We start from the raw sequence: 11,840 nt of genomic DNA, 5'->3' as shown, positions 1-11,840 counted from the left end.
AAGACCTTAGTCCTACCTCATGGAGATAGAGAGTTGTTTCCAAAAGACCCTCGGCTCAAGTGATACATAACAAGGCAGTTTGTCTTCAAAACAGTAAAAAGGCATAACAAATAACACATGCTCCCTCCGTCCCACTTGAAGTGTCTCAGTTTTGACTGGACACAAAGTTTAAGGAATAAAAGAAGACTTTTGAATCTTGTGGTCCTAAATTAAAGATGTGTTTAATGCATTAAAATGCCCTTTGAAATCTTGTGGTTTTAAATTTGTCATTTAGGATGTTTGAATTGTCAACTTACTAAATATAGAAAGAGACACTCTTTTAGGGACAAGCTAAAAAGGAAAGTAAGACACTTAAATTGGGATAGAGGGAGTAGCAAATAATAGAGAAAGCATAACATAACATTAAGAGAAAAATAAAGCAATAACCGAAGCACAAGAAACAACATGTTGTAGCAGAAATCTAAGGACGAGAAACTATGAGAATGATGCTAATACAAGCTACCCACAAAGCCTATCCCACGGGAGAGCGAGACAACTCAACTACCTTCTAACCTTCTATCCTAATCTGCGACCTCCATAGTTTCCTGTCTAAGGTCATGTCTTCGGTAAGCTGAAGCTGCACTATGTCCTGTCTAATCTTTCGTGGTATGTCCACACATCTACTGCAACATCCTCATTTCTGCAATTCTCATCCTCTGAACATGAGAGTTCTTAACTGGCCAACACTGCGTCCCATACAATATAGTCGGCATAATCACCACTTTGTAGAACTTACCTTTAAGTCTTAGTGGAACCTTCTTATCACACAAGACTCCAGAGACAAACCTTCAATTTATCCACCCCGCATCAATACGATGCGTGACATTATTGTAGATCTCGCCATACCTTGGATTAAAGACCCCAAATACTTAAAACTTCCTCTCTTAGAGATGACCTACGTCCACCTCCTACGTTACATCACTGAACTTGTACTCTATGTACTCAGTTTAGGTTCTGCTCAGCCTGAACCCTTTTGACTCTAGGGTCTGTCTCTAAACCTCCATGAGTCTCGTGTATAAGTAATACATCAACAAAAAAAACATACAGTATGTTACCTCACCTTAAATGCGGCACGTTAATTCATCCATCACCAAGGTAAATAGGAACGAACTAAGGGGTAATCCCTGGTGCAACCCCATCACAATTGGAAAGTGCTCTGTATCTCCTTCCACCTTCCTAAACTGGGTTTTGACTCCATCATACATGTCCTTAATCACTCTAATGTATGCCATGGGTACACCTCTAGCCTCCAAGCATCTCCATAGAACCTCACTTGCGACTTGTCATAAGCCTTTTCTAGGTCAATGAACACCATACGTATGTCCCTCTTACATTCCTATATTGTTCCACCAATCTCCTCGTGAGATGTATGGCTTTGGCACCAAATAGGTATGAAATGTATTTCCAAATTAGGAAAGCGGATCACAATAGAGCTATGCTACCCTTATAGGGTCAGTTGAAACAATAAAAGAACCACATGCAACACACACTTGGGGCTCACCCTTTTTGTTTTTTTTTATAAGGACGGAGGTAGTATTTGTGAACTCCGCCTATTTTTTTCTATTAGAAAAAAAAATCATAGTTCATCACAACTGTTACATCTCAAAAATTTCGTGTCGTTCGCGTCATAAGTAAACTAACGCAAGCTCGGAGAGGTCATGAAACCCTTATAAGGTTAAGAAATACTTTTAATAAGTGCTAAGCAAGTGTCTAAAGGTTTCGGGATCAAGTGGAATGAACGAATTAAGTTTGTCAAAATTTTGGGAAAACATGGCAGAATTCTGGACCTAATTTTTTGTCCAAATTTAAGGAGGTGTATCTCCTAGAATATGAGGAGTTATGGAATGCATAACCCATGTAAATTGAAGTTCATTGAGTCTAGTTTCAATCCAATAAACTGTTCGTCGATACGACATCGGAGTAGAAAGTTATGGGTGTTTCAAGATGGGTTGGCAAAGGCTCTTCACGACTGCGAGCCAAAGGCATCGCGAACGCGATGACCAAATTTGGAGTCGGTGGAACCGACTTTAAAGGGGTATAAATACCCCTTATCAACCCCATTTTTTCATCATTCAACACTTCCAAGAGCTCTAGAAACCTCTTAACACATCCCCTAAGCACTTATAGCCCTATTGATCAAGAATTCAATAAGATTACGCTAAACTAGTTCGTGAAAAGCGATTGTTCTTGTTTCTATGTGATGTTGTGGTGAGTTTGGTCTTGAAGCAAGTTGTGTGAGTTGAATTTCTTCAAGTATAAGGTATGGTCTTTATCTTGTTTCTTATGTTGAGTTGATTTGAAGGTTTAGCAAGTCTTAAAATTGAAAATAGCTATGGAGAAAAGGTCATAAAGAGTTGTGTTGTAGTTGTTGAGTTTATGGACTGTTTTGAGCATGTTTTGGCTCTGTCGTTGAGCCAATTTACATGTATATGGATACTATCTAATGTTGTTGATGAGATTATGCTCCTTAATTTGAAAGAAAAGAAGTGTATATTGGCATAACCCAGGGTTCCTAAATTAATTGAAAACTGGAGTATAGGACCTAGGCTGTATTTGAGTGGCATTAAATAAGTTGGGGTGTGTTTAAACTAGGATAATTGTGTGATATCTGAGATGTTGATTGCTAGAGGTAGAAATTATGACTTAGGGTTTGTACTTGTTGAATGAAATCCATACTTAAATTAGCAAAATTGTGAAATTATTGGATGGGGGAAGGGAATTTGGTATGACTGCTATTAGTAGGACTCGTGGGGACGAGAATATCGTACCCCTATTGAGTCGACGGGCGTTTTGATCAACTTGTTAGTTCATTATGCCCGCCAAAGGTCCGTAAAATAGAAATTCTATTAAACATGAAATTTGAGGAGTAAAGTCTGAGTAACTCCAACGGGTTAGAGGGTATTTCGATTAAAAATCTCGGTTTGATATCGTTATACCCACCAAACAAAACCTGGATAATTACCAAAAGTCAAAAAGGTCAAAGATGAGGGTGAAGTCTGAAGTAACCCGAAGCCCTACAACCCCGAATGTGCAAAATAACTGATTATGTGTTCTATGATTGATTGGAGTTAAAAACCCGAAACCAAGTCGAAGTCTGTAAATTGATAAGTTGCTGCTGCCAAGACCGTAAACATGTTGGCGACACTGTCGAGCTGTTCGACGGTCTGTCGAACCACAACGACAGTCTGCAGACCTAACATCAGAGAACTGAGTTATGTTTTTCTGAAAATTACTGTGTTTAATTGCACTCGTACAGATTGAATAGATTGTGGTTTTGATGATTACAAGTATGGTGCCACCCAAGTTAACAACCACCTGAGGGGTGGCTCGAGGCATACTCAAAGAACAACTGGTCGAAGGAGACGCAGTGGCGAACCCACACTTAGAGACGAAGCCTCGGATGATGAGCCCAAGGTTATGCTCGAGAGGAAGAATAGGGCTGTCGTTCCCCCTTGGAACAGACAGGTCACTGTACAGGCTCCTACACTGCCCAGTTCCTCCCAGTCTGACGAAGAGGGATCATCTACATCTGGGTCCGGTGATGGATCCGAGGAGGAGGGTTCGGAGGCTGCCTCTAGAGAGGCCTCACGTGCTTCGCAGCCATAGTCTCATGAGGATGTTGCTCAGTCCTCACAGGCACTTTTTAGATCCCAGACCTATCAGAGCTCTTAGCCCGGTGATGATGATGATGCGGCTAGGGCTCGCGAGATCAGAAGCAAGAGGCTCTAGGACCGATTTACTGTTGAGGGTGCCAGACAGCTGTGTGAGTATGGCATTGAATTGAAAGGTGACAACACCCAGCATGAGAACTGCACCATAAATGAAGAGCGGCGGATCAGTTTTGAGGGCTCGAGATCTTACCCAAGGCCAGAGAGCTCATTCGCTATTATCAGCTAGAGTTTATGCAAGAGTTGCCTGGGATTATTGCCCGATTTTGGTCCGTGAGATATATGCCGCATATGGGGCCTTGATAAAAAAAGTTAGAAAGAGGCGCCCAAAACTGCGGGAGTTATAGCCGCTGAGAGAGGTTGAGATCAGAGCGGTAAGTGTTGATATTTCTGCCCAGGCCATAAACAGAGTATATTTCGGCGATAATTACACTGCCCCGAGGCAGACAATTGAATTGGAAGACAAGCTGCTGAGACACAAGGAACAGTCCGTCAGGGACTAGGTAGCTACAGTGGTAGGTCGTACGAGCAAGAGGGCCGAGTGTACTAACTTGGTGAATCGGATAGTGAAGAGATAATTGACATTGGAGGGCAAGTTTTGGTGGAGCGTAGTAAATTTACGGCTTCTCCCCACTCAGGCCGATAATGCACTTACAGCTGACAGGTAGGTTGTTGTTGCCGCATTGATGTCAAGATATCTGGTTAATTTCGGAGCTTTGGTGAGTACTGAGATTCAGTTAAGGGCCTCCCGGCCCAATACTTCACTGATATATCCATGCCTAATTACAGAGCTTGTTCAGAGGTCACAGGTGCATTTTATCCATGATATCGACCACCGGATTACAGCTTCGCCGGTTTATTCAGTAAAAAAGAGCAAGAACGAGGTCGTTGATGATGGCCAAGGGGAAGAGGATGGGTCCCAGTGGCACTTGGAGGGGTACCTGTCACGACCCGCCTAGGGGGCCGCGACGAGCACCCAGTGCTAGTCCACTTATACTTATGCTTGCATCTAGGTGAGCCACATCATTAATCATACATCTCTAAGCATCAATCATAGAAGTCCCATTGGACGACAACATCTTTAATCATCATAGGCAGCTATGCCACAACAATGTACATGGGCCGACGGGGCCAACAAAATGATATACAAAATATATGCCGACAAGGCCAGACATAACTAACCACATACACGTGACTACGAGCCTCTAAGAGTATAACATATCACATGAGCGGGACAGGACCCCGCTATGCCCATAACTATGTACACAAAAGAATAAGTACCCAAAAGCTATGGCTCCGAATGAGATGGAGCTCTGCTATGCAATCTCTGAATAAGCAACTATGAGTCCAGTCTGTCTCCCTGTGCACCTGCGGGCATGACGCAGCGTCCACAACAAAAGGACGTCAGTACGAAGAATGTACTGAGTATGTAAAGCATGATCAACATCAATATAGAAGCATAATAGACAACTTAGGCAGTATCATAGCAGGGGAGACAACAATATCATCATCATGGCACTTACTTGCTTTTCATAGGGAGTTTCCATTTCTCATACGTACTCGTATACATACATCATCATCCGTATTCCATAATAGTACTCGTACCATAATTGTGCTCGTATTCGTATACATAGTCTTATCACATTCATATTCATATTATATACTTAGTCATTCCATATACATAACATTTACATAGCATACTCGACCTCAGAGGATCGGTGTTTCATACATACTTGGCCAACCAAGGCTCAAGGTTACTCATACCTGGCCCTACCAAGGCTTCAGGGTTATCCGTACCATCTGCAGAGGTGTGCACGCATTTCGTAATCGTATACATACTTTATACATAATCATATACATATATTCTACCCGGCGTTATAAGCTCGGGGTTTCATTATAGCCCTTCATAGGCACACATATAAGTATAATAACCCGTAGGCACCTTTAGCATCATTATCATTACTATCATCATCATTATCGTTACTTCTATATCATAGGCCTACTCGTCGTATGAGGTGCGTGGTACAATCTTAGTACATATCAAGGGTCGTGAGCTTATGAGCTCGGAATATCAACCAATTGAAAACAACATACTCATATAGAGGAATTAAGAATTTGGCCAAGAATCATGCCTTATGAAAGAAGGGTTAGCCTTACATACCTTCTCGTCGAACTATTCTACACTTGCACATTCCCTTCCAATGTTAGCGTTTCTACCTTCATTAATATCATAACAATGGCCATTAGTCATCCACATTATCCACATTGTCTAGGTTTCTCAATTTGCTTCTAATTTACCCATATTCAAGGTCATAACACCCAACTTCGTCCATTCGCCTAAAGTGTCTAGTTCATGATCTTAATACCATTTATAACACATTCATATCACGACATAACAACATTCATGATTCAACTCAAACTATTCCTCAAAATGTCACTATTCATCATTCATGACCCATTTCACCATATTTTCTACAATCCATGTATTTTAACTCTCCAATACCTTAAACAACATATAAATAGCATGAATCTTACCTTAGATGTTGTAGGGACGAGCCTTAGTTGATAATATTCCACTTTGAGTAAAACCCTAGCTTTTCTCCATTTGGATTTCTTGACTTTAGATGATCCTTGATGGGTTCTTACTCTTGATTCACTTATTTAATGTTGTTGATGGCTTATAATCCTTGAAAACTTGTATAATAAATGTAGCGAGATGTTTTAGAGAGAGGAAGGAAATGTTGAAATGATTTCATGAACTTGGTCCTTTATTTAATAACATTCCACTGATGTGTCGGGTTCCATTATACGGTCCATTATACGGTCCGTATAATGGTTATACGGTCCGTATAATAGACCGTGAAATGGGTCTGCCTGCACCCCTTCACCGTGACCATTTGACGGTTCGTTATACGGTCCGTATAAATTTATACGGTCCGTATAACTGACCGTAAAATTCCACCAGCAACCAACCTCCACTGTGATGGTTTTACGGTCCATTATACGGTCCGTAAAACATTATACGGTCCGTATAATGAGCCGTAAAACTCATCGGTTCACTGAACTTATTCTCATCACTTCGTTTGATCTCCGATCCTTGCGGAACCTTCTTAACACTTGTTCAACACTTCAATACCAATCTAAGGGACGTTATAACTCTTCTCCAAGACATCACTAAGTCCTGGCTAACTCGTTGCTCGTAATCCCTTTCCGATACTTATCAAATACTTTTGCCTTCTCTTTGCAATCCTCTTCCCTCATCTCTAACATCTTTAAAATCTCAACTAGGGTCATCAAATGTCGTTCCTCACTAGTTCGTTCACTTGCGTACCAACGGAAAATTTCTGAGGTGTAACATTCTTCCCCCCTTAAGAACATTCGTCCTCGAATGTTAAAGTGCTCGGGAATTCTACAAAAATTTTGCCAGAGTTTCCGCTATCATATGGCACTACCAACCTGTCACAAAAACCCATAATATCGATACCTCACAGGGCCACAACACAATAGCACTTTAAATTTGGCCACACACGACCCAAAAGCATAAAAGGAAAACATACATACCTTGTGATTTTGACGTCTCATCTTGGCCCTCGTCCAAAGGCTGAAATAAATGTGGGTATTTGGATTGCATATTCTCTTCCGCTTCCCATGTCATTTCCTCTCGATTGTTATTCCTCCACAGAGCTTTAACTGAGGCCACTTCTTTGGTTCTAAGCCTCCGTACTTGCCTATCTAACATGGCAATGGGTACCTCTTCATAGGTCCATTTCTCTGTCACCTGCACATCATTTACTGGGACGATCCTAGTAGGATCTCCAATACATTTCCGAAGCATCGAGACGTGAAATATTGGATGGACTGACTCCAACTCGGGGGGTAGATCTAACTCATAGGCCACTTTGCCTATTTTGCGCGCAATTTCATATGGCCCAATATACCGGGGACTAAGCTTCCCCTTTTTGCCAAACCTCATGACGCCCTTCATTGGCGACACTTTCAAGAATACCCAATCTTTCACTTCGAACTCTAAGTCTCTTCGAAGGTTATCCGCATAGGACTTTTGACGACTTTGAGCCGCTAACAACCGATCTTGTATGAGCTTTACTTTCTCTATGGCCTGTTGAACCAAATATGGTGGCCCTATCAACTGGGCCTCTCCTGTTTCGAACCACCCGATTGGGGATCTACACTTTCGCCCATATAAGGCTTCATACAGTGCCATTTGAATGCTAGAATGATAACTATTATTGTAAGAAAATTCAATGAGTGGAAAATGATCTTCCCAATTTCCTCCGAAGTCTATCATACATGCCCGTAACATATCCTAAAGAGTCTGAATAGTACGTTCAGCTTGCCCATCAGTCTGTGGATGAAATGCCGTGCTGAGGCGCACTTGGGTCCCTAGACCCTCTTGGAGGGACTTCCAAAACTTTGCCGTAAACTGAGTCCCTCTATCGGAGATAATCGATACCGGAACGCCATGGAGTCTCACTATCTCTTTAAGATAAAGCTTGGCATAATCTTCTGTCACATAGGTTGTCCTGACCGGTAAGAAATGAGCTGACTTGGTGAGTCTATCCACGATCACCCATATGGAATCATATTTACGTCGAGAATGGGGTAAGCCTGAAATGAAGTCCATGTTAATCACTTCCCACTTCCAAGTTGGGATTTCTATAGCTTGCAACAGTCCACCCGGGTTTTGGTGCTCGATTTTCACTTGTTGGCAATTAGGACATTGAGCTACAAACTCCGCTACATCTTTCTTCATCCCATTCCACCAATATATGGACTTAAGATCATGATACATCTTTGTCGCTCCGGGGTGAACGGAGTAACGGGAACAATGAGCTTATTTCAATATTTGGTGGCGTAGACTAGCCACATCGGGAACACATAATCTTCCTCTACATTGGAGAACCCCGTCTCCTGAAATATCAAACGATGACTCCTCTTTCTGAGGGAGTGTGTTTCTGCACTGCACTAGCATTGTATCCTCATATTGTCGCTCTTTCACTTTCGCTACCAGTGACGAAACCGCCGAATTCTGAATAATAGCTCCGCTGCTACCTGAGTCCACTACTCGGACTCCTAGGCTAGCTAACTGTTGAAGCTCACGGGCCATTCCTCTCTTTTCGGGTCGTACATCACTTAGACTTCTCATCGATCTACGGCTAAGAGAATCAACCACAACATTTGGTTTTCCGGGGTGATACAAAATATCAACATCGTAGTCTTTCAGTAATTCCAACCATCGTCGCTGCTGCAAATTTAACTCTTTCTGCTTGAAGATGTATTGAAGACTCTTATGATCTGTATAAATATCCACGTGGACACCATATAAATAATGTCTCCATATCCTTAATGCATGAACCACTGCGGCTAATTCTAGATCATGGGTAGGATAATTCTGTTCATGTTTTCGCAATTGCCTTGAGGCATATGCAATCACCTTGCCATGTTGCATCAACACGCAGCCTAGCCCAACACCTGAAGCATCGCAATAAACGACATATCCTTCCAATCCCTCTGGAAGTGTCAAGACTGGGGTAGAAGTCAATCTACCCTTTAGCTCTTGGAAACTATGCTCGCAAGCATCTGTCCATTGAAACTTTGCCGATTTCTGGGTCAACTTTGTGAGTGGTGCAGAAATAGAAGAAAAACCTTCAACAAACCTCCTGTAATAACCTGCTAAGCCCAGAAAACTACGAACCTCTGTAGGAGTTGTGGGCCTTGGCCAAGTTTTCACGGCCTTAATCTTTTGCTATCCACTCGAATACCATCGGCTGCAACAATATGCCCTAAAAATGCCATTGAGTTCAACCAGAACTCGCATTTGGAAAATTGTGCAAATAACTCTCGAGTTCGAAGAACTCCGAGGACAATACGCAAATGATCCGCATGTTCTGTCTCAAATCTAGAATACACCAAGATGTCATCGATAAATACTATCACAAATAAATCCAGGAAGGGCCTGAACACATTATTCATCAAATCAATAAATATCGCTGGCGCGTTCGTTAGCCCAAATGACATCACCCGGAATTCAAAATGACCATATCTTGTTCTGAAGGCTGTCTTAGGGATATCTTTCTCCGTAACTCTCACTTGGTGATACCCGGACCTCAAATCAATCTTGGAAAACCATTTGGCACCTTGCAATTGATCAAACAAATCATCAATCCTCGGAAGAGGATATTTATTCTTAATCGTCACTTTATTCAATTGCCTATAGTCAATGCACATTCTCAAGGAGCCATCTTTCTTTCGGACAAACAATACGGGTGCTCCCCAGGGGGATGAACTAGGCCTAATGAAGCCTTTGTCAAGCAAATCCTTCAGTTGCTCCTTCAACTCTTTCAATTCTGCGGGTGCCATTCTATACGGAGGAATAGATATGGGTTTCGTGCCTGGCAATACATCAATGGCAAAATCAATCTCCCGCTCGGGAGAAAGGCCTGGGAGCTCTTTCGGGAACACATCCGGAAATTTATTCACTATGGGAACTGACTAAAGAGTCGGCGATTCAGCTTCTACATCTTGAACTCGCGCTAGATGATAAATACAACCTTTAGTGATCATCTTCCTTGCCTTTAAGTAGGAAATAAACCTACCTTTTGGTGACGCCGTATTCCCTTTCCATTCTAAGACCGGTTCTCCCGAAAATTGGAAACGAACCATTTTCATTCGACAATTGACATTGGCGTAACAAGAAGCCAACCAATCCATGCCCATAATAACGTCAAAGTCTACCATTTCTAGCTCATGCAAATCAATCATGGTACGACGATCACAAATCGTAACTACACAATCTCTATATACTCGGCTAGCTATCACCGATTCACCCACGGGTATAGACACCTCAAAAGGTCTGATCGACTCTGGCTCAACTATAAATTTACCCGCAATATAAGGAGTAACATAGGATAATGTGGAGCCCAGATCAATCAAAGCATATACATCATGAGAGAATACCGATAATATACCTGTGACCACGTCAGGAGAAGACTCAAGATCTTGGCGTCCAGCCAAAGCATAGATACGGTGCTGAGGATCGCTAGAACTAGGAGCTCTCCCTCTGCCTCTACCATGGCCTACTGGCGTATGTGAACCTGGCCTCGTGGGGCGTACATATGCCGAAGATCCGGCTACCGACCCTGATGGCTGGGTCCTACCTCTACCATGTACTGAGGGGCAATCACGCATAATATGGCCTGGTCGACCACATGAATAGCAAACATCTGAACCCAATCGGCATTGACCCCAATGCGACTTCCCACACTGGGAACATCGTGGTATAGGTGGCCTTGACTGGCCTGAATCACCTCTAAACTGGGACCCCGAATAACTCTGACTCGGCCCGGATGAGTAGTTCTATCAAGGCTCTGGCCTGAAAACCGTGGAGGTGCACTGGTCATAGAATAGCCCGAATGTCTAGGGAACTGTTGCCTGTGTCCGCCTCTGGACTCACTCATTGGGCCTGAAGATCTGGCCCTCTTGCTATGTCCCCTATCTTGCTCACGCTCACTTCTTCGCTGTTGTAGGCCTTCCTCTAAGTTCTGAGCATGTGCCTGAATGCGTGCAATATCCATACCGTCCTAAAGGGACGCAGTCAAGCATTTGTCCATCAAATGTGGTCCTAGGCCCTTTACAAATCGATGTACCCTGTCGCCCATATCTGCTACCATGGCCGTAGCATACCTAGCCAAGGAGTTAAAACGGAGGCTATATTCTAGGGCACTCATACTACGTTGCCTCAAGTTCAAGAATTTATCGGCCCTAGCTCACCGAACTTCTAGAGGCATATAATGATGGAGAAAAGCATCGAAAAACTCTTGCCATACCGGGGGAGGTGCATTTGCTCCCCGTGAAGCCATCCATACCGTATACCACTGAATCGAGACATCTCTCAATCTATATGACGCTAACTCCACTGACTAGGTGTCCGAAACATGTATCAACCGGAGCGTCCTTAGCATACCATCAATAAAGTCCTGGGGATCCTCCTCCGGTTTTAACCCAAAGAATTCCGGAGGGTTCAAAGTAATAAAGTCACGGGCCCTTGCGCTAACAGCCCTATCACCATGCCCTGAACTTTGCCTCTGAGCCTGGGCCACAACCAACTGAGTCAAC

This window comes from Lycium barbarum, chromosome 7 (assembly GCF_019175385.1).
Source record: "Lycium barbarum isolate Lr01 chromosome 7, ASM1917538v2, whole genome shotgun sequence".
Classification (NCBI taxonomy): Eukaryota; Viridiplantae; Streptophyta; class Magnoliopsida; order Solanales; family Solanaceae; genus Lycium; species Lycium barbarum.
This window is presented reverse-complemented; position numbering follows the sequence as displayed.